Raw genomic sequence first — 25,895 nt, 5'->3', positions numbered from 1 at the left:
TTATCTCAGGTTAACAATTCCACCCGCTTTCTTGGGTATTAATCACTCACGTGCCCTGGGAAACTGGGACGTCCCAAAGTCATCTCATTACGTTTTTACCAAGGCCAGCCCAATACCTTAGGGACCCCGGTAATAATAAAATAATAATTACCATTATTGAGTTCTTACTGACACAGAGTGCCAGGCAATTTACATAGGTGATTTTACTTAATCCTCTACACAGCCCTTCGAGGTCAAATTTGAGAGGGTGGGTCAACAGAGGCTTTATTTGAATGATTTAAATTAAACCACATACAAAAGATAGTGACTGGATATGTGGGGTTATATGACCAGTCCTATACACTGAGACCCCCAACTCTCAGGAAACTCTATGGAGATTGTACCATATGTAGAAAAAAACTTATCCTGAGTCAGAAGAGAGGTAAATCCTGGTGTACATTTACTAAATCTAGAGATTGCAAATGAAACCGATACTAATACTTCTTATGGAAGTCAGTTACATCAGTGACCCCCAGTCAACCACACTTGATGGCATTCATATCCTTGTGTAGCCCCTCCCCTTGAATCAAGGCTGGATGTGTGACTTATTTTAAGGAATAGAAATGGCAGAAGTGACACTGTGTCTGTTCCAAGCCTATGCTCTAAGAATGTCTGGTAGCTTCTACTTTTCTGCTTGCAGGAGCCCTGAGCACCATTTGATAAGTCCATGTGGAGAGGGAGAAGCCCTGGGTCTTCATGGTGAGAAAGTGAGTTCTTGCCTTGCCAACATCCATCCCTGTTGGGTCTGGCCTTCTGGACATCCCTGACAAGGTGTCAGACCTGGAAGTGAAGCCATCCTGGAGATTCCAGCCCCAGCTGCCATCTGACTGCAGCCATGTTAGAGACCCAGATGAGACCAGCAGAAATGACCAGCAGAGCACCAAGCACTCAACCCACACAATCATGAGAAATTAATAACAACAACAACAAAAGACTGTTGTTTGTTTGTTTTGGCCGCACCGCACAGCTTGCGTGATCTTGATTCCCAACAAGACTGTTGTTGGGAGTTCCCTGGTGGTCCAGTGGTTAGGACTCTGTGTGCTCTTACTACTGGGGGCCTGGGTTCAATCCCTGGTCGGCGAACTAAGATCCCACAAGCCGTGTGGCCAAAAACAAACAAACAAACAAACAAAAGCCCAAGATTGTTGTTTTAAGCTACTACATTTTTGAGTGGTTTATTAAGCGGTAATAGATAACCAAAACAGTACCAATATTAATAATGTTAAAGGTTATGGTTGGTTTGGAGTCCCATTAATTAATATTAGATCAAGAGGCTTAAGAATACCAGAATCCGAAAAGAATCTAAAAAAGAGTGGATATATGTATTCGTATGACAGATTCACTTTGCTGTACACCTGAAACTAACACAACACTGTAAGTCAATTATACCCTAGTAAAAATTAAAGAAAAAAAAGAATACCAGAATCCTACCTTAGACCACAACCATCCCCCCACCTTCCAGGTCTGGAGGGAGAACTATACACAGGAGACAGTGGCAGAAGAAAAATAACACCTGAATTTTAGTTAGGCTTACACTTTCTGATAAGGTGGTCTGAGGTCACACACCTAGAACTGGAGGCTTATAGGGCCCTTTTTCAGGGGCCAAGTTAAAAATATCTAACCACTAGGACAGCTAGGACGCTGCCTAATCAAGATGGACACTGGCTGACCCAGGCCACACCTTCACAGTGTAACTACAACCTGCTGTTCCCTCTCTCTAAGCCTGAGCGCATGCCTGGGTTGGACTGTCACTCGGTCCCATGGGGACAAAGGGAGAAAACCCCGGAGCGATCCTTCTCTTGCGTATGATCCAACACATCATGCATGACCCTATCTGCTGGGGGAAATGGCCTGGTCAGTGTCTTGGAATCTAACCAACCAGACTAATCACTCCTCTCGTGGAGGTAGGGGAACACCAAGGGTGACCCCTTACATATTATCTCATTTAATCCTCACAGTAACTCTGAAAGGTAGATATTTTTCTTGCCATATTACCCATGAGAAAGTTAAATATTAGAGAGGTTGAGTAACTTGTTTGAGGTCACACAATTAGTATTAGGAATTACATGGTTGGGCCGGGGGAGGTCAGTAAGAAGAGATGATTTTTGAGTATGGCGCATTGTGAAATCACTCACATTGTCATCTCAGTTTCTTGTTCAATTGAAAGACAAAAAGTCAAATGAACGTCCTGTACCGTTAAAGACACCCAAGGAAACAGGGCCCAAAGTCACCCTTTTTTGTGGCTTAATTATGGAACAGGTGGGAGGAAGGCATCTCTCTCTACTTCAGCAGAGAAGTGGCTGCACACCGGCTGTGGTTAGTGATATGAGTCAGTGAATAGCCACTCAGAAATGCATGTGAGACTTTCTCTCCCCCCTATATCCTTGAGAGGTACAGAAGGGACCTGTGGTTCCAGTGACCTTCTTGTGGAGGCTGCTTCTGTCCATATTATCCAACTGTAGTGTCAAACTAGAGCGGTCTGGAGAGATGTGTGTTACACAAACATTACATCTCTGACAGAAAACTCTATATTTGTTCCACCCCCACATTCTCCATTCAAGTTCCCAGAAGTTTGCAATTATCCTCAAAAGACGTTTCCAAATAAGGCTTACTCAGCTTTGGTTTTCAGTAGGATGAGATTATTTTGTTTTGATTTTTTTTTTTCCATTTCTTTTAACTTGGTTGACCATTCTAGGCTGGTGTATAAAAGCTGGTCATGAACCACACACCCATTCCCATTCACCTTTCACCTGCTTGTTCTTTCTCTCCTCATCCTGGATTCTTGGCCCTACATGCCAGTTTGATGTAGGCATCTCCCTCTTTCTTTGTGTCAATCCCACTTCTTTCTTCAGGGGACTCCACTTTCTCCTCTAGGCCACATGGACTTTGACCTCTTGCCCAGTTTTCAGTTGTTCTAACTCCTCTGGCTTGGTATCCTATATTGACTTAGCTGAGATTCTTTCATACTAAGCCCTGGTATTGTGGAATCCCACCAGCCAACTGCAGCTGGGTGGCATCTATTTTCCAAGCCCTTTGCCTTGGAAAGAAAACTACCTGACAAAAACAATGGCAGAGGAGAGGGAAGAGTTGCTTTTAACTCGCACTTGCTGGCACTGCCAGCCAAATTTCTGCTTGCCTCTGCACCCCTTTCCTTCTGGATCCAAGAGATTTAGGAAGGATAAAAAAATATCCTTGGTTACAACAACTTTGGAAAACTGTTTAGCAGTATCTGCTAAAATCGAACATGTGTGTATACTTTTACCAAACAATTCTACTCCTGGATATATACCCAACAGAAATGCAAACATATGTTCACCAAAAGATATGTACAAGAATGCTCATAGCAGGATTATTCATAATAGCTAAAAACTGGAAACAATCCAAATGTCCAACAGCAGTAGAATGAATAAAGAGTTCATTCAATATATATTCATATAATACTCTATATAACAATGAAAAAGAACAGACTACTGCTATGCGCAACAATGTGGATGACTCTTACAGATACAATGTTGACCCAAAAAAGCCACAAACAAAAGAATACATAATATATATTCCATTTATGTGAAATTCTAAAACAGAAGAAACTGATCAATGTTGTTAGAAGTCAGAAAAGTGGTTACCATATGGGGAGTGGTAATCAGGTGGGGATATGAGAGGATTGGATGCTGATAATGTTTTGTTTCTTAATCCGGGTACTGATTAAACTAGTGTGTCCATTTTGCAAAAATGCAAAAATTTGCAAAAATTCATCCAGCTGTACACTTAAGATTCATGTATTTTCCTATATATGGTATATGTGAATAAAGTGAATGACAGGAAGAGAAATTTCCTTGCCTTGTCTTGAAAATGTCATTATAAAGGACACTCAAGGTTAGTGGCTCAGTAAATGGGTTTTCTGGTATTCTTATTTGTCATTCTGGAAAACCTAGCAATTCCTATTAACCTAAAAAGCCTATAGATTCCTCTGCTGTAATGGCAACATTCCCCCCAACCTCCACGTGAACATCATAATATTTAGCAGGACATGGTCAGTGGTATGGCACACAGCCAACACTCTACAGGTTCCCAGGTGGAATGGAAGGAACAACACTAGCTCTAAGAAGGATTCAGGCGGGTGTTCTGGGATGAGTTAACCAGGTTGGCCGGATAAGACAGCCTGCAGGCTGCAGAGCATGGGGCCATAGCAAATCTGGACACTGTCAAGGGCTGAAGCTGGAATAGAGGACCAAGAAGATTATCTTAGATTATCTTATCTTAGTGAATTATCTTACCTAGCCAAAGAAACAGGCAGAGCAGCAGAGGGTAGGTGCAGGAAGACGGGACAGAAATGGAGACCATCAGGACAGAGAAAGTGGATTTGGTAGAAAATGGAGCATGGGAGTGAGCAGCCACAGGCTGGCCATAGAGCCTTTACAGTCTTAGTGGATTGGGAAAGAATTGTGAAAGGGCTGAGCTGTTTTAGACAAAAATGCTATACTCTTTCCACTGTTCTACCCAGCCTCCCTTTCTGGGCTCTTTGTTTGGGTGACATTCCTCACTCACATCCTACCTCCAAACTCTCCTTCTAGCTTCTAGGATTTTGGTTCCTTGAACATTTCTCAGCTCTGCTGGCTTCTATGATTTGGGCATCTCTCACTGCCTTGGGTGAGAAACTCCACACATTAGCCAACAACCTCCTGACCCCTCCCAGGTCAACCATACTCCTCTCCTTCAGTCACCATCACCCTAATAGGGGGTGCAGGAGATCCTTGATAGAAAGAACCAAACAAGCCTATTGCCTCAGAACTCAAGATCATTTCTTTGCTGCTGGAGCCACCATATACTGTCTCTTATTCTGTCCCTGTTCTAGTTTGGTCCCTTTCAGACTGTGTTATTGTACTTGGCAAATCCATGCAGGTTGACATGGGAGTCTTATAACAAAGTCCACTAATGTCTGCTTCCATGCTGGGAATTCCTCCAGGCTATAGTCCTTTCTGTCCCCTTTGCTTCTACTTATTCATTGCCTCCCCTTGTTTTCCTACCCATATTGGCTCCATACCTTGGCACCACTCTAGGACAGTGAGGGGACCAGGCACCGTATCCTCGTCCCTCTAGGATGCTACCTTACTTGGCCACCTTTGTTCCATTTTATCCTATCAGGAGAGGGTAATCAAAATTCCCTTTGTTTCTATGGTATTTTTTGCTGCTTACCTGGCTATTTGATATTCTCTTTCCTAAAATGTTGCAAACTAGGATCTGAACCAACAGCAGCAATAATGGGTAGTGGAAATCTGCATTTTGGAAACTGGTAAAATGGGGTTGAATTCCTGAATCTGTCTATCACCTGCTAGTGAGGAGACTTTGGACATGTTACCTGACCTTTCTAAGCCTCAGTTTCATCATCTGTAAAATAGTGATCTAGTCTTGGAGAGTTGTTGGGAAGATGAAGTAATATTATGTGAGACTTATGTGAACTACTTACTAAATGCTTGTTGTTATTATTGGAAGATTTGTTATGAGAACAGTTATTATCCACCTTCCCAGTTACTGAATAGCGTTAAGGAGTTCAGCTGATCTGAAAAATAAAATGCATTTGCTGCGAAGTACACAAATGAATCCCTCTCTATGAGCGTCCACCAAGAGAAGCATACACAACAAGCTCTGCAAAGAAGCACATTCTGAGGTGCAGAAGAATGCAATTCAAGGATAAAAATTAAGCACCAAAATCACATTATGCATTAAAAAACACAAATAGTAAGAAAATGATAGAATCAAGAAAAAGTCACAGTCCTAAGACATTGCTGATCTCAATAAATGGCTGTTGACTGTGGAAGGGCCTAAGGGAAGTTGGCTCCAAAGTACTCTATGCTCAGTCTACCTATTTAGAATTCTAGAGAGAAATAGTGTTCATGTTGAATGTGGCAGCAGGTTGAGGGTATGAGAGAACAAGGCAGCAACAAGAAATGCAAGGGTTTGAGCAGCAATAAGACAAAGGCCAATTAATCGACAGAAATCAAGAGTGAGTAAATAAATATCAGAGGGCAGAGCAAGATAGGATGACCAAAGTACATGCAAACAATCTGCAGGGAGGAGAGCTGTTGATCAGTCAAACAGTTGGCGTCAGAGAGGGTCACAGGAAATGTGGAAGAGGCAGAGTTGAAGGGAGAACACACAGTACCCAGATCCAGCAGAGAAGGACTCTCAATACAGAAGCAACACGCTCTCTTAGCCTCAGCAGCCATTATAGTCCTCTCACCCTGGTGAGAATGCATCTGTAGTGAGCCTGGTCTGTACTCTTGCTGGTGATAGTCACTGTATGACTAGGAGTGGGGGTGAGACTTGACAAAGTTCTCTGGAAAATTATTTCAGTGCTGTCTTCACTGACTTCTTGGAGGCAAGTTTATCTGAGTGTCATTGATGGAAAGAGAAGACTTGATTGGATCATGAATCTGATCAGTAAATCCCCATGGGCAGTCCTCAGGTCCACAGCCTTCCTGGTTAATAAAATGGCAGGATTATCCAGGGTGTCTTTCTGAGGAAAATATTTAATGTGCCTAGTAGTTTTTCTGGTTTTACACCTCAGTGGAGAAATAGAGAGTATTGCCCTAGAAATATGTTTTCCTTTCAGATGTGCAATGCCAAGTACATCTTTAAAGAGTCCAAAAATGTCAATCTTAAAGCCCCTGAAGGAATCTTTTGTCTCGTGGTGTATCAATTTTTATATAGATGAGCTAAGTTCCACAGAAAATTTGGGAGGCCAAGTGACATAGTGAAAGTGCATGGGTTTTAGTATCTGACAAATCTAGTTTGAATTTCAGCTTTACCACTTAACAGCTATGTGACTTTGCACAAATTATTTAACCACTCTGAGTCTCAGTTTCCCCAACTATAAAATGGAGATAATAAAACATAAAAGAACTTGTAACTACAATGTGTAATTGCAGAATAATTGCTCCTCAAAAATTTCCATGTTCTAATCCCTGTAACCTGCAAGTATGTTGAATATGTTACCTTACTTGGCAAATGGATTTTGCAGACGTGATTAAGGTTAACACCTTGAGATGGGAAGATTATTCTGGACTATCTAGGTGGGCCCAAGATAATCACATGAGTCCTTAAAAGCAGCAAACTTTTCCAGGTAAGGTCAGTCAGAGGGAGATGTGACTCTGGAGGGTCATAGAGATATGATGTAAAGAGGACTCGACTCACCATTACTGGCTTTGAAAATGGAAGAAGGGTACCATGAGCCAAGGAACGCAGGCATCCTGTAGAAGCTGAAAAAGCCTAGGAAACAGATTTTTCCCTAGCGCCTCCAGAAAGGAATGAAGCCCTGATGATATCTTGATTTTAGTCCAGTGGGGCCCATGTTGAACTTCAAAACTTCAGAGCTGTAAGATAATAAATTTCTGTTGTTTAAGCCACTAAAGGTGTGGTAATTTGTTCTAGCAGCAATAGAAACCAATACATACAGGCACCAAAAATGGCTCAGGACCATGGGGATAATTGACGGCATGGCTGTCTAATTAACCAATTGATGACTCATAATAATCAAGCAGTAATTATTGATGATATGATGAAAATGATCTTCATAACTCATAAATATTATTCCAAAATAATACTTATTTTTTTCCTTCTAATCTTCCATTTTAAAATGCAGATGTGGCCAAGCAAATCTGGCTACCCTAGCTCAAGAGTGATAAGAGAGATTTCTTAAAATGTGGATTAAAAAAATAAGATATGGATGGCAGGAGTTGTAGACTGAGCCTCAGCTCCACTCTGAATTCAAGCATGTCAGGACACTTCCATATGGGCTGGCCACAGAAAGGGATAATGTGCTTCAAATAATAACTGGATTCCTTGGAGCTCATGTACTATCCTCAGGCTGCCCAAAGCTGAGACCCACCAACAAATGGCAATTCACTCAAGTTACCTTTACTAATAAATGGTTTATTATAAAGATACATATTTATGGAAACCCAGGGAAGGATGAGCAATCAGGGTAAGGAAGAACAGGAACAGGAGAGTGGCTATGGATTCCAGGCAGTTCCAAGACCTCAGCCACAGATTTTGTGAATCTTTACTGTTAAGTGACTCAGCTACTCCCTGTGTGTCGGTCGCCACACTCTCCACTCATTACCTCCTGGCTTTCTTACCATCTACTCTGTGTCTTTTCTGCATAATAGGCTCTGCTTACTCATAACTTAGGTTACTCATAACTTGACTTAGTCAAAGCTTTGACTCATTCAAGTTTCCTCCTGACTTCCCCAACTTCTCTTAATCCTACCGCCTTTCAGCTTTATTTATGCATTTATTCATTAATTTGAAAAATACCTATTGACTACCTACTACGTGCCCCCATGCAGCTTATTGTTTAGTCAGAAAGAGAGACATTCATCACATAATCACAAAAGTGCTTCAGGTGTATTCTAATTGCCTCAGTTTCTTTGTTCAAACCAGGCCTTGGGGTCAGTTGCTGGAAACTCTGTGGACCAACTGGCTGCCTTCAGGAGCAGCAGCAATAGGTTGTCATGTTTATTACTACGTCACTCCCCTTTCCCCAGACAGAGCTGATCAGACTAAGGGCTGGCATTTGACCAAGGACAATTAATACAGTGGCTGGCCAGCAAACTGCAGTTTGACTCAAACTATTAATAATAAGCTTCCCATAGAAGGAAGAAATTATAGTGTAGCAGACACTATATAGAATTAACATATTTACCACTGGGGGATAAGCTTAGACTCCAGAGCAGTAATCTAAATGTGGAAGGATGTCATCCATAGGGAGCTTTCTCATTCACGAGATGGAAAGTTAGAAGGCACTTATTTGATTCAGGGACTCTGAGAAGGAAGCAGGGCAGAGAGCAGGAGTGGTCTTGAACATAACATAAGGCAGAGTCCATCACTCAAATCATGGCCAGAGTGAGGCGTAGGGAAACTCTGCCATGTTCCTTGCTGGAAGGTATCATAGCCTTAGGTAGGGGTAAATCAGTGACAGTTTCCATGAGGTGTGCTTCCTAGGGCTGGCTGGAAGATGTGGTAAGAGCAAGAGGCCTTTGGATTCTCTGAGACAGTCCTTAGTCTGAGCCTAAGTGCCAAGGCTTTCAACATAGTGCTGGTTTTTATGCCAGACTTATGTCATCGTGTTTACTTTAGGCAGTTCTCAATGAAGTATTTTATTTTATTTTATTTTCTGTTTGTTTGTTTGGCTGTGCTGCACGGCTTGCGGCATCTCAGTTCCCTGACCACGGAGATCGAATCCGTGCCCCCTGCAGTGGAAGCACGGAGTCCTAACCACTGGACCGCCAGGGAATTCCCTCAATGAAGTGTTTTAGACAAGCCACAGTGTGCAAAGGCATCATGGCCACAACTAAAGCGTATGGCCCTGAGTTCCCCTGTAGGAACCCACAGATAGGAGTTTATGTGGAGAAATTCAGATGGGGGGGCAGCCCCCTACCTTGTTGATTGTGGGTTGGCAACAAAGTTGGCATGGCTCAACTGGCTACAGGTGCTGTGCTGTGTTCGTGGTGTGGCTGGAAAGGAGGTAAACCCAGGAGTACCGAATAGTCAGAGCATTCTCTAGAAGGCAGATTGACTAAAGGGCTGGTGGTTCCTGGGAGTTTGTGTATTTTGGTTTTTGGAACAAGATGTCGGCACATTTGTTCTGCTGTCTGAAGACAGGCTTGATTTTGAAATAAAAACACACAGAGGACTATAAAGTTTCTCTGGGACCATCTGGTATTGTGTCCCAAAACTGACTTAGAGAGAAGTATTTGATGTTGGTCCACAGTTACTTGAGGTTATGGTGGTTCATGCAGACCCTAGTCATGGTCCTGGAACACGGAAGCAGGAATCCAGGAACTGTAGCTCTGCCAGGAGCAGAACAATGACCAACCAATAGGCTATATTAGCATTCACTGTGAAAGCCCAGGGGTTGAGGAGAGACAGTCATGAAGAGTACTCAGTGTTTGGAAGACCTCTGGCTACCAGAGACCACTGGCATCCCCCATTCCAATTCTGTACTACCCTTCAGAGGCCATCTGGTTCAGCTTTCTTGTGTTACTGGTGTAAATACTGAGGCCCAGAAAAGCCAAATAACCTTGTCTACTTCAGTTAATGGTTGAAACAAGAACAGAACTCATGCGATGACCCCCGCTTTTAAACAAGGTCTGGTGGGGAATCATCACAGTCAGAGCTGAAAAGCAGGCAATGAAATGTCTTGCATATGAGCATCATATTTACATGCATGCTGAGAATCTGTGTTCAGTGGTTTCTTAACAAGTAGTAACGGTGTTGATAAAGTTGTCCTAGACCCTCATTTAATCATCAAGGGACATCATTCAATCATCAAGTAAGGCAAGCCAGAAATCTCAGTGGTCCCTGGTCCCCAACCCATATCCAATCCAATACCAAGCCTTGTCAATACCGTCTTCTATCCATTTCTCTTTTTCCTTTTTCTTTTTTAAAAAATTTATTCATTAATTTATTTTTTGGCTGCAGTGGGTCTTCGTTGCAGTATGCAGGCTTCTCATTGCAGTGGCTTCTCTTGTTGCAGATCATGGGCTCTAGGCGCGTCGGCTTCAGTAGTTGTGGCACACGGGCTCAGTGGTTGTGGCTCGCAGGCTCTAGAACTCAGGCTCAGTAGTTGTGGCACACGGGCTTAGTTGCTCCGTGGCATGTGGGATCTTCCCGGACCAGGGATCAAATCCATGTCCCCTGCATTGGCAGGCAGATTCTTAACCACTGCACCACCAGGGAAGTCCCTCTCCTTTTTCTCTATAACCACTCTAGTCCGAGCTACCATTTTCTCTTGTTTGGACTTCTGAGACAGCTTTCTAATGGTTTGCCCACATTTCCTCTGCCTCCAATCTACTTTCCTCACAGCAGCCAGTGGTCTTCTCCCTTCCCCTTATTTATTTTTTATTAATTAGTAGACTTTATTTCTTAGAGCAGTTTCAGGTTTACAAAAATCGAGCACATAGAGCAGAGAGTTCCCTTATACCCCCTCTCTACTCTATTCCCAGTTTCCTCTATTATTAATATCTTGTATTCGTGTGGTACATTTGTTACAATTGATGAACCAATGTTAATATACTATTATTATTAACTAAAGCCCATCGTTCATATTGGGGTTCACACTTTGTATTATACAGTTCAATGGATTTTGACAAATGCATATTGTCATGTATTCACCATTACAGTATCATTCAGAACAGTTTCACTGCCCTAAAAAAGGCCCTGGGCTCCACCTCTTCATCCCTTGACAATGGTCTTTTCAAAGTGCAGATCTTACCCTATCACTCCCCTCATTCAGCTTCCCCTGGCTCCACTCTCTTTCTAGTTTTCTGTCTCCAATCATATAGATCTTTTTGTTTCATTTCCTCAAACCACACTCCATGCTGCCTCAGAGTTTTGCTCATGCTGTTTCTTCCTGAAATTCTCCTTTCTACCTCCTGGCTCCACCCCCAGGTCTTATCATGGTTTGTAATTATGTTCTGTGATTATTGGATTGGCCTCCTTCTTGACTCTGAGCTCCTCACTGGCAAAGCTGTGCCATTGTAGCCACAGTACCTGGCACATAGTAGGTATGTAATAAATATTTGTTGAATAGTATTAATGAGTAAATTAATAAATGAACAGAGTTTCACCTGATTGTGTAGAGCTTGGGACGAATAGCGAAGGTTTGTAATGATGGTCGGGGATGAAAGGGCAAGTAAAATGAGAAACAAGTAAAAAGCTTTATCCAATAAGCTGAAAACATAGCTGAAAATTTGTAGAGGCCTCAATCCATCAGATTGTGTCAGAGGAGAGAGCTGGACGGGTAGGCATAGTGATAGAGAATTTACATTTTCCATGGTGGAACTGTACCGGTGGTGACAAAGTACAGGGTGTGGTCACAGGAGTACACTGAAGTAGACTGGGAAGTGAAGACACTGAGTTTGAAAGGTCAAGGAACTAAGAAGCTGGGACACTGAGTGGGTGTTCCACAAAGTCAGCAAAATCCCTCTCCCCACAGGATGAAGAAATGAGCCAGGCGTTTAACAAAATGTGAGGGTGTAACCAGGTTGGTAGATGCCAGGAGAGAAGGTGGCTAGTTGAATGGCACGGATCTCAGTGGGGCAGGTTTTTCATACTAGAAGAGAGGAGAAACTGCTCAATTTCTAGCTTCAGGAGCTAGAATGTTGCTAGTGCCTCTCTCTACGTGGGGCAGGGAGGAATAAATAGCTTCTACTTGAAAGGACTGCAGGGGAAGTGGTAACCTCAGGGGAAAGCCAGGTTTCAGTTCAGGCTAGAAGGTGGTGGGAGATTACCTAGGTCTCTAGTTGCATGTAACAGAAATCAACTCCAGCTATCTGTGGCCAGTAGGGAGTAGAGGGTTGGGTGAGGAACCATTATGGGTGAGGGGAGGTGCTATGAGGTCTTTGTGAGCTGTAGAGGTACTCCAAATTTTGTCTACTATAGTTAATTCTGTGAAGAAGTTGAAGAAGTAGGAGAAATTGTTCACCAACAGACAGGAGTCCTAAGGACACAAGTAAATGTCTGGTGGGGTAAAGAGAAGCAGAAATAGAGAAGTATGGGGATTAGAGCGGTTTATGGAGTCCAAATGGTGGTGTCAGGAAGGTAGTATCTAGAATGGTAGCTAAAGGAGGACCTGTAAGCACAAGGTGACAGGTGTCCCACCTGTCCAATGCCTGAACTCCAGTTTCATTCCAGATCTCTGTCTGCCCCTGATTCATCTTTACCCACTGAATCTGAATTTCTGACCTCCGCCATCTCATCTCCTTCCTTTGGCCCAGAACATCTATTAGCTCCTCACTGTGCCACCAAACCCTCTACTCCCTCCCTAAGAAGCTTCATTCTGGATTATTTCTTAAACTAACAAACACCTGGTGTACGGGTTTGATGCTGACCCAGCCTGCCTCTTGAGCCCTGTCAAGCCCCCTTTTATCTTTTAACTTACCATGTTATATTGTAACTATCTTTATATGTCCTCTCCTCTTCTAATCGAGGTTTCCTCAGAACAGGGCCATTTTTGTTGTTGTTGTTGTTCTTGTTTATATTTCTCTCCTCTAATGCTTGTGACCTAGACAGGGATTAATTTGTTGGATGAATGACTGAATGAATGACTGAGTGAGTGAATGGACTTTTATCTATTATTGCCCTGTTCCTGTAGCCTAGAAATGTTGAACTCAGAGAGGTGGCCTCTCTGATGAGACTTTTTCCATTTTTGCCCACCCTTTCCTATGATTACTGATTTCCTGGCCTTGATTCCATGCTAGTCAGACATAGACCATCTGCCGGGCTAGACAAATCCGGCTCATGAGACACCCTGTCCTGATTCTCCCTGGACTGCCTTCCCTGCCTCCTTCTAGAATATGGGCCTGACACATACTGACTGTTTTCTCCATTTCCTAAAATTGATACCTCTACAACATGGGCTGAGTCCCCATCCCCAAACACTTGGATTAGGGCCAGGATGGGATGAGACCAGGGACAGGCCATAAGGGCTTCAACTATATAGTTCATACTTTGTTTCTGAAGATGGAGACATAAGCATTCATTATTCTTTATGCCTTTTTGTAATTCTGAAAAGTTTCCATTTAAAAATTTAGGATTAAAGGTACAGTTAGCCCTCGGTATTTGTGGGGGAACTGGTTTCAGAACCCTTTGCAGATATCAAAATCCATGGATGCTCAAATCCCATAGTTGGTCCTCTGCATCCTTGGATGCAGAACTCATCAATATGGAGGGCCGAATGTACTAAGCTTTTAACTTAGTGGAATGCCTGCAGGTGGATCTGGGGATAGAGCCTCTGATGGACTCTTGAGGCTATGAGGAATTCAATCAAAACATTCAGCAGAGAGAGGACAGAGGGGCAGAGGCGGGCTTCTGGGCTCAGAGCCAATATCTTAGACTACAGGCTGTAAGTTCATTTTGACTGTGAAAGCCTTATGAATCTATTGTGTTTACCAGTGAAAAGCCTCAAAATAGGCAATTCCCAGCTTATTAGTTTATTTGTTGGGTTGTTGTCTGGAACTGGGAACCAGTTTTCCTATAGAAACAATATTACAAATTGTGTCTCTGCCCCAAGGCAAGCCCTCAAAAGCTTACAGAACCCTAATGTACCTAAATATTGTACTAACAATACTAAAGACCCTGACCACTATTTATAACGGTATTTCTGTGGGAAAGTGCATTTAGAGTTTTAGTACCAGTAACACATATTCCTCAGCCCTGGGAGTCCTCTGGACTCTTGACCTTATTCCCACAGTGCTGATTCTTATCAGAATGGCCCCATATGTGGTGGAGGGCAGATTAGTTGCTTTCTGTTGCTACAGGATTCAAGCTGGAGTTCCAAGTAATTCATCTCCACTGAAATGATCCCAACCCCCACCATGCATCCTGGCCCATTATCTAAGTTTAGCCTCCCCAGCTCAATATGGAGCCTCTTATTTGTACATGCCTTGCATACCCTACCACAAGCCGACACTTAAACTCTGTTACATTAAGGACCTCACTTGCACATCTCTGGGACATCAGCAGACACAACCAGGAGTCCTCATTTCATGAGAGAAGTGGCGTAGGAGACCTTGGGACTAATACCACCCCTGAAACATTGGGAGGGAGGATAAGCCTAGGAATACCTTTGAAGAGGGAATAGCGTGATCAAGAAAAGAATTCACCCTGATGTTGGTTAGAATAAGATGAAACATGCTTCAGGTTAGGACACTGATGACTTTGGCAGGGAGAAGTATTCCTGAGTGTGATACAGAGGAGCGCACTCAAATATTCCCACTTGGGGAGCTCACTTGGAGAACTGAAAACTTTAGGATCCATATGGTATTTTGGGGGCCTAAAACCAGAACTATCATTTCTCTGTAGGCAAAATGTCTTGCCTGTTGGCTATAAAAGTTGTAATTGTAGGAAACCTTTTCATTACATCCAAAGTTCCAGCCACAGTGGTGGAGGACAATGACATGTGGTGGTCCTGGTGACCAGGAGAAGTGGTGAGGATTCAAATTTGACCCTAGGAGAGCTGCAGAAGCCACTGAAGGAGAGCAAGTCCTGGGGCACTCAGGATTAGAGCAACTGTGGACAGTTGGGGCTTGGAGCCCTTGTACAACACAAGGCTTATTTTGGAACAGCACTCTGATTGGGAAACTACCTTGCCCCCAGTGTGTATAGTCTTGGTGGGACTAAATCAAACTGCCTTGTTATCCCATAATCAAGGAGCTAGGCCAACAGGCTCTCCTGAGATGTGAATCTTTTTTTTAAAAATATTTTTTACATTTTTGGCTGCGTTGGGTCTTCGTAGCTGTGCGCAGGCTTTCTCTAGTTGCGACAAGTGGGGGCTACTCTTCATTGTGGTGCCCGGGCTTCTCAGTGCGGTGGCTTCTCTTGTTGCGGAGCATGGGCTCTAGGCACGTGGGCTTCAGTAGTTGCAGCGCGTGGGCTCAGTAGTTGTGGCTTGTGGGCTCTAGAGTGCAGGCTCAGTAGTTGTGGCAGGCGGGCTTAGTTGCTCCTTGGCATGTGGGATCTTCCCGGACCAGGGCTCGAACCCGTGTCCCCTGCACTGGCAGGCAGATTCTTAACCAGTGCACCACCAGGGAAGCCCCTGAGATATGAATCCTGAATGATGTGACCTAGACACTGAAAATCTGGTTGGCACCCATTGTCCCACAGCTGTGCGCTTAGACTGTCAAGGACTTCCTGCCGTCTAAACCTCTAGAGATATCCTGGTTCCTGTCCTTCTCTAGGAAGATTCCCCAGCTTTCCCATTATCCTTCTAAAACATTTATTTTCTACTCAAATTTTCCAGAGTCTGTTTCTGTTGTGTACAATTGAGGAACTCTAACTAATATAGACCCTAACTGCAGAACGTTGATCAATCAGGGCAAATCTGCTACTACAACTTGTAAAGCAACTCAAAGCATAAATCTACTGAGGACATAATTATACCATGCCATCCCCATATACAAAAATAATAATTCATGGGACTTCCCTGGTGGTCCAGTGGCTAGGACTCCATGCTCCCAATGCGGTGGGCCTGGGTTCCATCCTTGGTCAGGGAACTAGATCCCACATGCTGCAACTCAGCGTTCGCATGCCGCAATGAAGATCTCGCATGCCTCAACTAAGACCCGGCACAGCCAAATAAATAAATAAATATTTAAAAAACAAAACAAAACAAAAAAACTAAAAAGAAAATGATAATTCATGTCATTGAGAAGTAATGGGCTCCACTTTTACCTCAGAAGGCCAAGGTGGGTGGATAGAGGGAAGGTTAACATAAACATTGCCCTGGGAGCAGGCTATCAATTACTAGCCCTGCACTATGCTCTATATCATGATGACATAATAATTACAATGGTTGTATTCAATAGTAACCATGGTTTTATCTCATTTACTCACAGAAATAAATATATTTATTTACAGTAACAGAAAGATGTTCAGGAAAACAGGCAAATTGCAGTGCCATTCCTTTGTCATCATTTAAAAGGACTGAATTAAGATTCAATGTTAAATTGAAAATAACAACTGAGACAAAGTGTGTCTGGAAGTGTGTCTGTTAATTAAACCAAACAATTGGCCAAATAAAGTGAGGTATGTTTCAACTCAGCTAGTTGACATTTTCTATTCGTTCCACAGCTAGCAGGCTGGATGGCTGGGCTTGCCTGAAAAAGAGCAGGCTACTTTATCTATTGATGCCTGGTTCAAAGAGGTCCCATTCATCCCACCAGATAGTCTGCTGGACATCAGCCTATGGGGTAGCCTGGCTCTTAGGCTCATGAAGGGACGTTTCACATGCCAGTGGAACATAGGTTTGTGGGTTCCAGTCTTTAGATTGAAACAATGATGGACTAAGTGGGTCAGACAGCTTTCTCTGGTCTAGCTGGTCTCTCTCCCACCTGATATAAGGCCACTGTAGCATGTATAGAAACTGGGGACATTCAATGTATGTGTTGTCCCTGGATTTCCGGCTCTGACTAGAGGCCCATGACCCCACCATGTCCTGGAAAACCCACTCACTCTCCTCACTGTCATATTTCTGCCATCATTATAGTCTGTGCCTCCCATCACCCCAGCTCCCATCCAAGCCAGATCTCACCCATGATCTCGGTTTCCAGAATTCTGGATGAGCACGAGACCTTCAGGGAAGTGGTTTTAGATCCAAGTATAGGAGCCTCCCTACTACATAAGTGAGGCCATTCAACAGATCCAGCGTCCTTCACGTATATTCCCTTCAGAGTTAGAGTCAGAGACCTTCAGCAGTGTAACTGGCCACCTCCCTTGTGTGACAGTTTTATCAGTCTCTTCACCTCCTTCATCCCAGTCCCAGTGTCCTTTGTAATAAATACGGAATTCTGCCTCTGTAGAATTACAACTTCTACAAGTCCTCTATCTGAGACCACTATCTGATCCTACTGATCTCTGACATCCGGCATAGGTCTTTACAAAATAAAAACTTAAAGCAACCTGCAACTTATCCCTGATCTGGAAGGAATATGAAAGAAAGACTGCCTACGACTGAGTAAGTCTAAATACGTGGCATTTCTGTGTTGCCTATGCATTGTCTTAATCATTTATGAACAGCAACTTGTACGACTTCCTGGAGGTCATGCTCTATCTGCACAATTTCAGGAGATACTTCCCCAATCTGACATGAGCCCACAAAACAGGTTCTTTGACCACTGGCAGTAGCAGGCTGGCTGACACCAGGCCAACTCCAAAAACTGTGTTAGAGAGCCTCATGGATGTCTACGTGGTGGCCTTGTACTTTCTACTCAGCCAGGTTCACCAAAGGCATTGAGTTATTCCTGGAATTCTCACAGGCCTCTGTCTTTCCTGGACCAAAATTAACCTTCTTAAAAGGAAGAAAAAGTTTCCCTCAGATCCAGAGTTAGATAAAGCATTCTAGCAGTTGATGACTTGCTTGTCTCCTTCCCAACTTTGACTTCCCTTGATCCAAAGAGCTCTACACCCTTGAAACCAATGCCCTTAACAGTGCAGTGAGGGCCATGTTGCCCAAATATTATACAAGAGAGCTGTGGCTCTGGCAACAATCAATACACATGGAAGAAGCTGGCTTGGTTGATATCAACTACCTGATTTAAGAATGGGAATCATTTATTGTCACTGCTACCTTAGAGGTTTGAAAGCATCAAACTGGATACAAGGTATCCAGTATCCTGTGACAATGTGCTTGGACCACTAGAGCCTGGAACAGCTGAGATAGACCCAAGTGAACCCCCTTCTTTGAGTGTTCTGATTTTTCTATCTCTTATAAACTAGGGAGTGAAATGGCCAGGTGGGTTCCCTATTTCAAAGTACAAGGGAGTAGGGAAAACGTTGGAAATCCTCCTGTGGCTACAACTAACAGAAGCAATCCAGTGTGTGATGTTCATGGTGCCTAGCATAGGCAACCAGCATAGAACTAGAGTCACCCAGGAGTAAGCCAGGGAGACCCTGAGTGCTATGAAGCTCCTTCACCAGGTCCAGTGGCTGTATGTCACAAGCACTTTGCTTAACTATAAGGGTACATTGACTCTCACCTTATATCATAGCTCAAAAGGAAATCCTGCTTATTTCAAGCATTAAATATAAGATAAAATCTTAAAATACTAAAAGAAAATGCAATAAGATTAAAAAGATAAGAATATTCATCTTATCTCTCAGGTAAGGAAAAACTTTATAATCATTAAATCAATAGATGAAATGCCAAATAATAAATAAATTCAATTAAATAAAAGAAATATCTTCTTTAACCAAGGTATCATAATAAAAATAAACGCCAGGACTTCCCTGGTGGCACAGTGGCTAAGACTGTGCACTCCCAATGCAGGGGGCCTGGATTCAATCCCTGGTCAGGGAACTAGATCCCACGTGCATGCCACAACTAAGGAGCCCACGTGCTGCAACTAAGGAGCTGGCGAGCCGCAACTAAGGAGCCCTGGAGCCACAACTAAGGAGCCTGCCTGCTGCAACTAAGACCCGGTGCAACCAAATAAATAAATATTAGAAAAATGCCAATTGTTAATATGACAAAAGGTTAATATACTTTAAAATCTTTATTATGTTTTATTTAAATAAATGCATAAGAAGAACACTGTGGTCCAAATTCAGAAGAATAGGTAAAAGACATAAACAGATAATTCATAACAGATGAAATATAAATGAATAAAAAAATAGTTTAAAATCTACAGTTCTATTAGTATTGTTTATTAAAGACCATATTACTTAAGCAGAAAACATTCAATGTTGGTGAGAATGCAGAGAAAAATGTAGATTTGGCCAAAATTTCTGTAAAACAATTTGACCTTATATACCAAGAGTCTTAAAACACTCAGGCTCTTTGAACCAATAACTCTGTTTTCCAGAATAGCTTCTTTTTTGTTGTTTTAAAGATTTATTTTTTATTTACTTATTTATTTCAGTTTTTTTTTTTTGGCTGTGGCAGGTCTTAGTTGTGGCACACTAGATCTTCGTTGAGGGATGCGGGATCTTTCGTTGCAGCGCACAGTCTCTTCATTATGGTGCACGGGCTTCTCTCTAGTTGTGGCGTGGGGGGTTTTCTCTCTCTAGTTGTGGCGCATGGGCTCCAGGGCGCGTGGGCTCTGTAGTTTGCAGCACGTGGGCTCTAGTTGAGGCGTACGAGCTCAGTAGTTGTGGCAAGCAGGCTTAGTTGCCCCGCGGCACGTGGGATCTTAGTTCCCTGACCAGGGATCGAACCCACGTCCCCTACACTATAAGGCAGATTCTTTACCACTGGACTGCCAGGGAAGTCCCCAGAATAGCTTCTAAGGAAATAATCAGAAATGTGAACACAGTTTTATGCACAAAAGATATTTATCATAGTATAAGTTATAATTGAAAAAAATAAAGTAATTTATGGTACATCCACATGAAATTCATGGCTCCCATATGCAGTCATTAAAAATAATTATGTTACATAGAGGGATACTTGTAAAGTGATGGTAGGTGTAAAAGAAAGAATAACAAATTGAATATACTCATAAACTATATATTTAAAATAAGACTGGGCTTCCCTGGTGGCGCAGTGGTTAAGAATCTGCCTGCCAATGCAGGAGACACAGGTTCAAGCCCTGGTCCAGGAAGATCCCACATGCCGCGGAGCAACTAAGCCCGTGCGCCACAACTACTGAGCCTGTGCTCTAGAGCCCGCAAGCCACAACTACTGAGCCTGTGCCACAACTACTGAAGCCCGTGCGCCTAGAGCCTGTGCTCTGCAACAAGAGAGGCCACCACAACAAGAAGCCCACGCACCGCAACAAAGAGTAGCCCCCGCTTGCCACAACTAGATAAAAACCCGCACACAGCAACGAAGACCCAACATAGCCAAAAATAAATAAATAAATTTATAAAAAATAAATAAATAAAATAAGACTAAAAGACCAACTAAAATTGTGGGAGTACAAATCACTTTTGTTTTATTTATACTTTTCTATATTTTCCATATTTTTGAAGCCCAATAAATGTTATCCTTTAAATTGCCTCTGGACTTCTGACTAGTAGCGCTTTCATTTTTTTCTACAACTTTATCCTATGATGAATTTTCTGATGGAGCACAAAGAACTGCAGCTTAGATAATAACTGGCAAATCCATTTTATGTATTAGATAATTACATATTAGATAACTGTGTTTTAATATCTATTATCTTGGAGCATGATTGAATTAATTAGCAGAGTTTACTTTAAGACTGAAATAATCATTCTAACAGTTTAGTCTGAACTGGTTTGATAGTTGCAGCAGACCCCACCCAGATAGCAGCCTAGATGCTCTTGCCCTCTGCTGACTTTGCCTTAGGTCATATCTCTAGGCTCCATCTTTGTCTTCTTCTTGGCCTTGGCTTGCCTTCTGTGTAGGATCTTCAACTCAAATTTGATTCTTAATCTCTCACAACCCTCTTGTCTTGATGTTTTACCAGTTCCCTGGTTTTCCGGCCTGCTCTCTTTGAGACTTGGTTGTTTGAGACTTCAACCCAGACCAAGCAGGTATAGAGATTTCCTGAGGCTCTGGATTTTCTTGTTCCCAGGTTTCCAGGGTCCCTGGCTGGCATGATACCTCCAATAAGCCAGTTAGGCACACACTTCTTTATTGGTCCTCTTTCCTTCTCTCAGCTTGTTCTCCACTAACAGTCTCCTAGGCCAGTGAAGTGCCAACTCCCCATCCTGACGATCTGGCACCCTCCGGTGGTCATGGATGACTATGCCTTGGCTAGCAGTGAGTTTCAGAGCTAAGTCCTACTTGAGAATCCCCAGGCCTGTTAGGGCCCTCCAGTGACAGTTAAAAGGAGCTGCTATCAGAATCTACTATCAGATCTTGGCAAACCTTACTTCTGACTGGTCCCTTGCAATTCAACCTCCTGCAACTTGCTGATGGAGAAATTTACCAAAGGTCCTGCCTTCCTTTTTCCTGTAAATGTATTTGTATCAGATGCTAAGATCTACATTCTCAAAGGAAAAGCCTTTTCTGGTTTTGCTAAGTACTAACTTAATTGAGTGTCAGATGCTGAGCTAGATGCTTTACATACATTATCACACATAATCTTCACAACAATGCTGGGAGATAGGCACCTACTTTTTTTTTTTTTTAATTTTATTTATTTATTTATTTATTTATGGTTTATTTATGGCTGTGTTGGGTCTTCGTTTCTGTGTGAGGGCTTTCTCTAGTTGCGGCAAGTGGGGACCACTCTTCATCGCGGTGCGCGGGCCTCTCACTATCGCGGCTTCTCTTGTTGTGGAGCACAGGCTCCAGACGCGCAGGCTCAGTAATTGTGGCTCACGGGCCCAGTTGCTCCGCGGCATGTGGGATCTTCCCAGACCAGGGCTTGAACCCGTGTCCCCTGCATTGGCAGGCAGATTCTCAACCACTGCGCCACCAGGGAAGCCCCAGGCACCTACTTTTTTTTTTATTGGGGTATAGTTGTTTTACAATGTTGTGTTAGTTTCTACTGTACAGCGAAGTGGAGTTCCCTGTGCTATACAGCAGGTTCTCATTAGTTGTCTATTTTATACATATTAGTGTATATATGTTAATCCCAATCTCCCAGTTCATCCCACTTCCCCTTTCCCCCTTGGTGTGCATACGTTTGTTCTCTACATCTGTGTCTCTATTTCTGGATAGGCACCTATTTTTAATCTCCATTTTACACAGGAGGAAACAGAGGCTTAGAAAAGTTATGCAAAAGTCAAGGTTAAGCTTAAAGGTCAAGATCTCCCTACCAGTTGATGGCTAAGTTTGCATTCAAAACCACCCCACCTGACTTGGGTCCCATGTTCCCTAATCACTAAACCATACAGCTCTGTAGAAAACTGGGATGCTCAGAGGCCATGTTTTCTATCACATAGAAGACGTTAGTCTGCAGCAAGGGGAAAAAATAAAAAAAGGAGGGAGAGAAGCAGAGACAAGAGGTAGAGCTAGATTCCAACAGGGCTTGAGTTCTTGGTTCCAGTTGTTCCTAAGGCTCAGGAGCATCCTTGTCCTTCTCCAGACTTCATTGTTTCTTCAGATATTTCAGTTCTTCCCATAAACTACCCCTTTTAGGTCAGTTTGATGTGGCTTTCTGCCACTTGCAATGCAGGAGTCCTACTAAAACAGGAAACAAGTAGGGTACTTTTGAGGATAGTCTATGTATTAACACCCAGAGCAGCATTTGACAGAATAGTGATGAACTGTCTGATCCATACTGGGTTCTTTTGTTTGCAAGAAACAGAGATTGAGTCAAGTTACTAGAGATAAGTTACTCATCACTAAGACATAAGTCAAAAGGAGGGTTTATAGAAAAAACATATATGTGCACTAAAACTTAAGTAAACTGAACCAGAAAGCCTAAGGAAGAGGTGGAACTGTAGCGACAGTACGCAACAGCCACTCCGTCATCCCTCTCAGGGCTTTTTGACCTCTCAGTGAATCAGCACCACTCTCTCTCTGGACCAGCCTTCTTCACTGACTCATCTTGTACCTGTCTATAAAAGTGGCCACTCTAGCCTCTATACCTTTATGGCCTTCCAGTTCCAGGATATACCAAAATTGTAGCTTCCCTTTGTGCCTCTTACTGTAAGTTCCCAAGGGAGAAGATTTGACTTCTTCTTTTCCTTTTAAACAAAAATACATGAGGCATATGTCACTGGATATAGTTTATGGTCAGGCCCTTGGACCAGGTGTCCAATTAGCCATGGTCATGGTCATGTGGCCCACAGACCACTCAGTAAGGTCAGTGGGTAGGGATTTTATTAGAAAGGGATGTGAGCAGGCCAGTATTAATTGGCATCTCTAATCAAGCCCAGTTAAATATAATTTGAACACTTGCCAATAAGAAAAATTAAACATGTTGCAAACATGGGCAACCCATTTCCCAAAGACTCTCTTTAGTTATCTCAAGTTGGCAAGAGAGTTCACCTTCTGGTGCTTTTAGGCTTGTGTGCCATCCTGTACCTCAGAGTGCACCTTCTTCAAGTTCCCAGTCTGCCTGCACCTACCCTAAACACTCCACAGTGAGCTAGACTACTCCACTCACTTGGGAGTCTATTAATTTTTTTCCCCCTTAACCACACAAAAGACTTTGCTTAGTAAAGCATTTTGAAGATTTAGAAAGTGACTGCTCAGTCTGCTTAGGATTTATATCCCAAACAGATGTGCCAAGAAGTCATAGGAATCAAACTGCTGTTCTGTGAGTAGAATAATATATTAACTTGCCTTTTAGTAGTTTCGATTACACAGCTGTACAAATTGCAATGGAGTCTTCATAGCTTAAGTTGCTTTTATCAAAAACACATCACTTCTTCAGGGTGGAAGTTTTAACATCGCAGGCATCTCTATGGGCATAGATCCTTGCAAAATACTTCTCATTACTTGAGAGAAAATCATCCAGAAAATTGAGATATGGCAGCACTTAACTTACTTCGAGGAATCATCTGCCCTTTAATATAACAACTGAACTGGATGTGATGAAAATAAGGAGCTCCTAAATAACAGTACCATCATCTTATACTTTTAGTCTTTCTGAGTCTCAATTTCCTCAACTGTTAAGTCAGGATATTAGTACCCATCTTATTGGGTTGCTGTAATCAGCCAATGAGAGCTTTATAAAGAGCTTATTAGCAAACTGCCAAACATAGTAAGTGCTCAGTAAATGTTAGTTACTATAAATTATCATTGTATTTTGTTTCTCACTCACTATTTTTCAAGGTTTTTCCTGTGTTTTTGTTTTTTTTGTTTTTTGTTTCTAGCACAGTTTCTCATTTTACCCTTACAACTTGTGGGTAGGTATGGTGGTAAGTATATCCCCATTTTATAGTACAACAAATGGAAACAGAGAGGTTAAATAATTTATCCAGGATAAGTGATTCTTCCCAAGGTAACATAGACAATAATTCACATGTTTACTTTCAACTGAGTGTTCCTTTTGCACAGAACATAAGTTCTGTGACAGGGACTTTAGTGAAAGGAGAAGCTTAATATTATACTAATGGAAGAATCCTCCACAGCTTTCATCCAAGAATTGTTACTCAGCTAGAAATGTTGTACAGACATGTATTTCTGGCAACTGGAAAGTTAAATAACCTGAAGGGCTATTAGCTATGAGACAGTTAAACTCTGACTTGAATCAAAACTAAAAGGCATTTAAAAGTTTTTCTGGGGGCTTCCCTGGTGGTGCAGTGGTTGAGAATCTACCTGCTAATGCAGAGGACACGGGTTCGATCCCTGGTCCGGGAAGATACCACATGCCATGGAGCAATTAGGCCCGTGAGCCGCAACTACTGAGCCTGTGCTCTGCAACAAGAGAGGCCGCGATAGTGAGAGGCCCGTGCACCATGATGAAGAGTGGCCCCCGCTTGCCACACTAGAGAAAGCCCTCACACAGAAACAAAGACCCAACACAGCCAAAAATAAATTAATTAATTAATTTTAAAAAATGGTTGAATAACTATATAAAGGCCAAATAAGATTTGTATTTGTAAAGTCATTTCCCTTGCTCATTTAAAATGCACACTAAAGATTTGAATACATTAATATTTAATTTCATTAAAAAAAAAAGTTTTTCTGGGGTTTCATGAAAGAGCTCAAAAAGAAAAAAAGTGAGCTCAAATAAGAACAGGAAGCAATAAGCAGACATAAAAGTCAGAGCTGCCATGGGCAAGTGCCAGTACCAGTCCAGGACACGGAGACGAAGCATGAGGGCACACTGCAAGGTATGAGAATTACACCTGAGATTCCTGCTTTGAGCCCGGTTCTGCAAGAGGAGCTTCAAAGATCTCTGACCAACTGCATCCCAGACCACTCCTCAGAATCAAATGTAAGTACTTTCTGGAGGAAAGCCACTCCCAATTTGGGTCCTTGGATTTCCATAAATTAAGTTCAATAAAATATGAGCTCACAAGTTTAAAAAAATGACCAACACATAAGCCACCATGAGTTAGGATCAACAGAACCAACAAAAAATAAATTTATAAGAACTGAAGAACTGGAATTGGAACTGTCATTTATAGATTATTAAATAACCTTTTCTGAACCATTTAAAGAAATCAAATATGGAATTAAATAGATAAAGAAACAAAAGACTATTAAAATGACCAGAAGAAAAAAATAAAATGACCAGAAAGATCAGTAAAAGAACCAAATAGAACTTTTTGGCTAATAGATGTAGATTTTGAAATTAACAATTCAGTGAATGTGTTAAAAACAGAACAAAAACAGCTAAAGACAGGATTAGTAACCTGGAAACTATATCTGAGGAAATTACTTAGAATGCAGCACAGAGAGTACAGGAGATGGAAAATATGAAAGAGGGATTGAAAGACATGGAGGATAGAACAAGATTTAATATATGTCTAATGAGAGTTCTAGAAGA

At 42.3% G+C, this 25,895-nt stretch overlaps 1 protein-coding gene across 7 annotated transcripts in view; it reads right to left on the bottom strand.

Moving 5' to 3' along the window:
* LOC309649734 (uncharacterized protein) overlaps positions 1 to 25,895 on the bottom strand; it is a gene marked incomplete at its 5' end in the record, with an annotated part of 131,763 nt that overhangs the window by 9,223 nt on the left and 96,645 nt on the right. Inside the window, 2 exons of one of the 7 annotated variants that reach the window (XR_014257257.1) lie at positions 7,231 to 7,409; positions 12,980 to 13,102. The exons of the other annotated variants lie outside the window; for them this stretch is intronic. The remainder of the gene's footprint in view (positions 1 to 7,230; positions 7,410 to 12,979; positions 13,103 to 25,895) is intronic. 7 annotated transcript variants of the gene reach the window in all.

The sequence above is a fragment of the Balaenoptera physalus genome (assembly GCF_965194825.1).
Source record: "Balaenoptera physalus genome assembly, chromosome: 20".
Classification (NCBI taxonomy): domain Eukaryota; kingdom Metazoa; phylum Chordata; class Mammalia; order Artiodactyla; family Balaenopteridae; genus Balaenoptera; species Balaenoptera physalus.
Note: the sequence above shows the minus strand (reverse complement) of the source record. Positions and strands in the feature narration are given on the sequence as shown.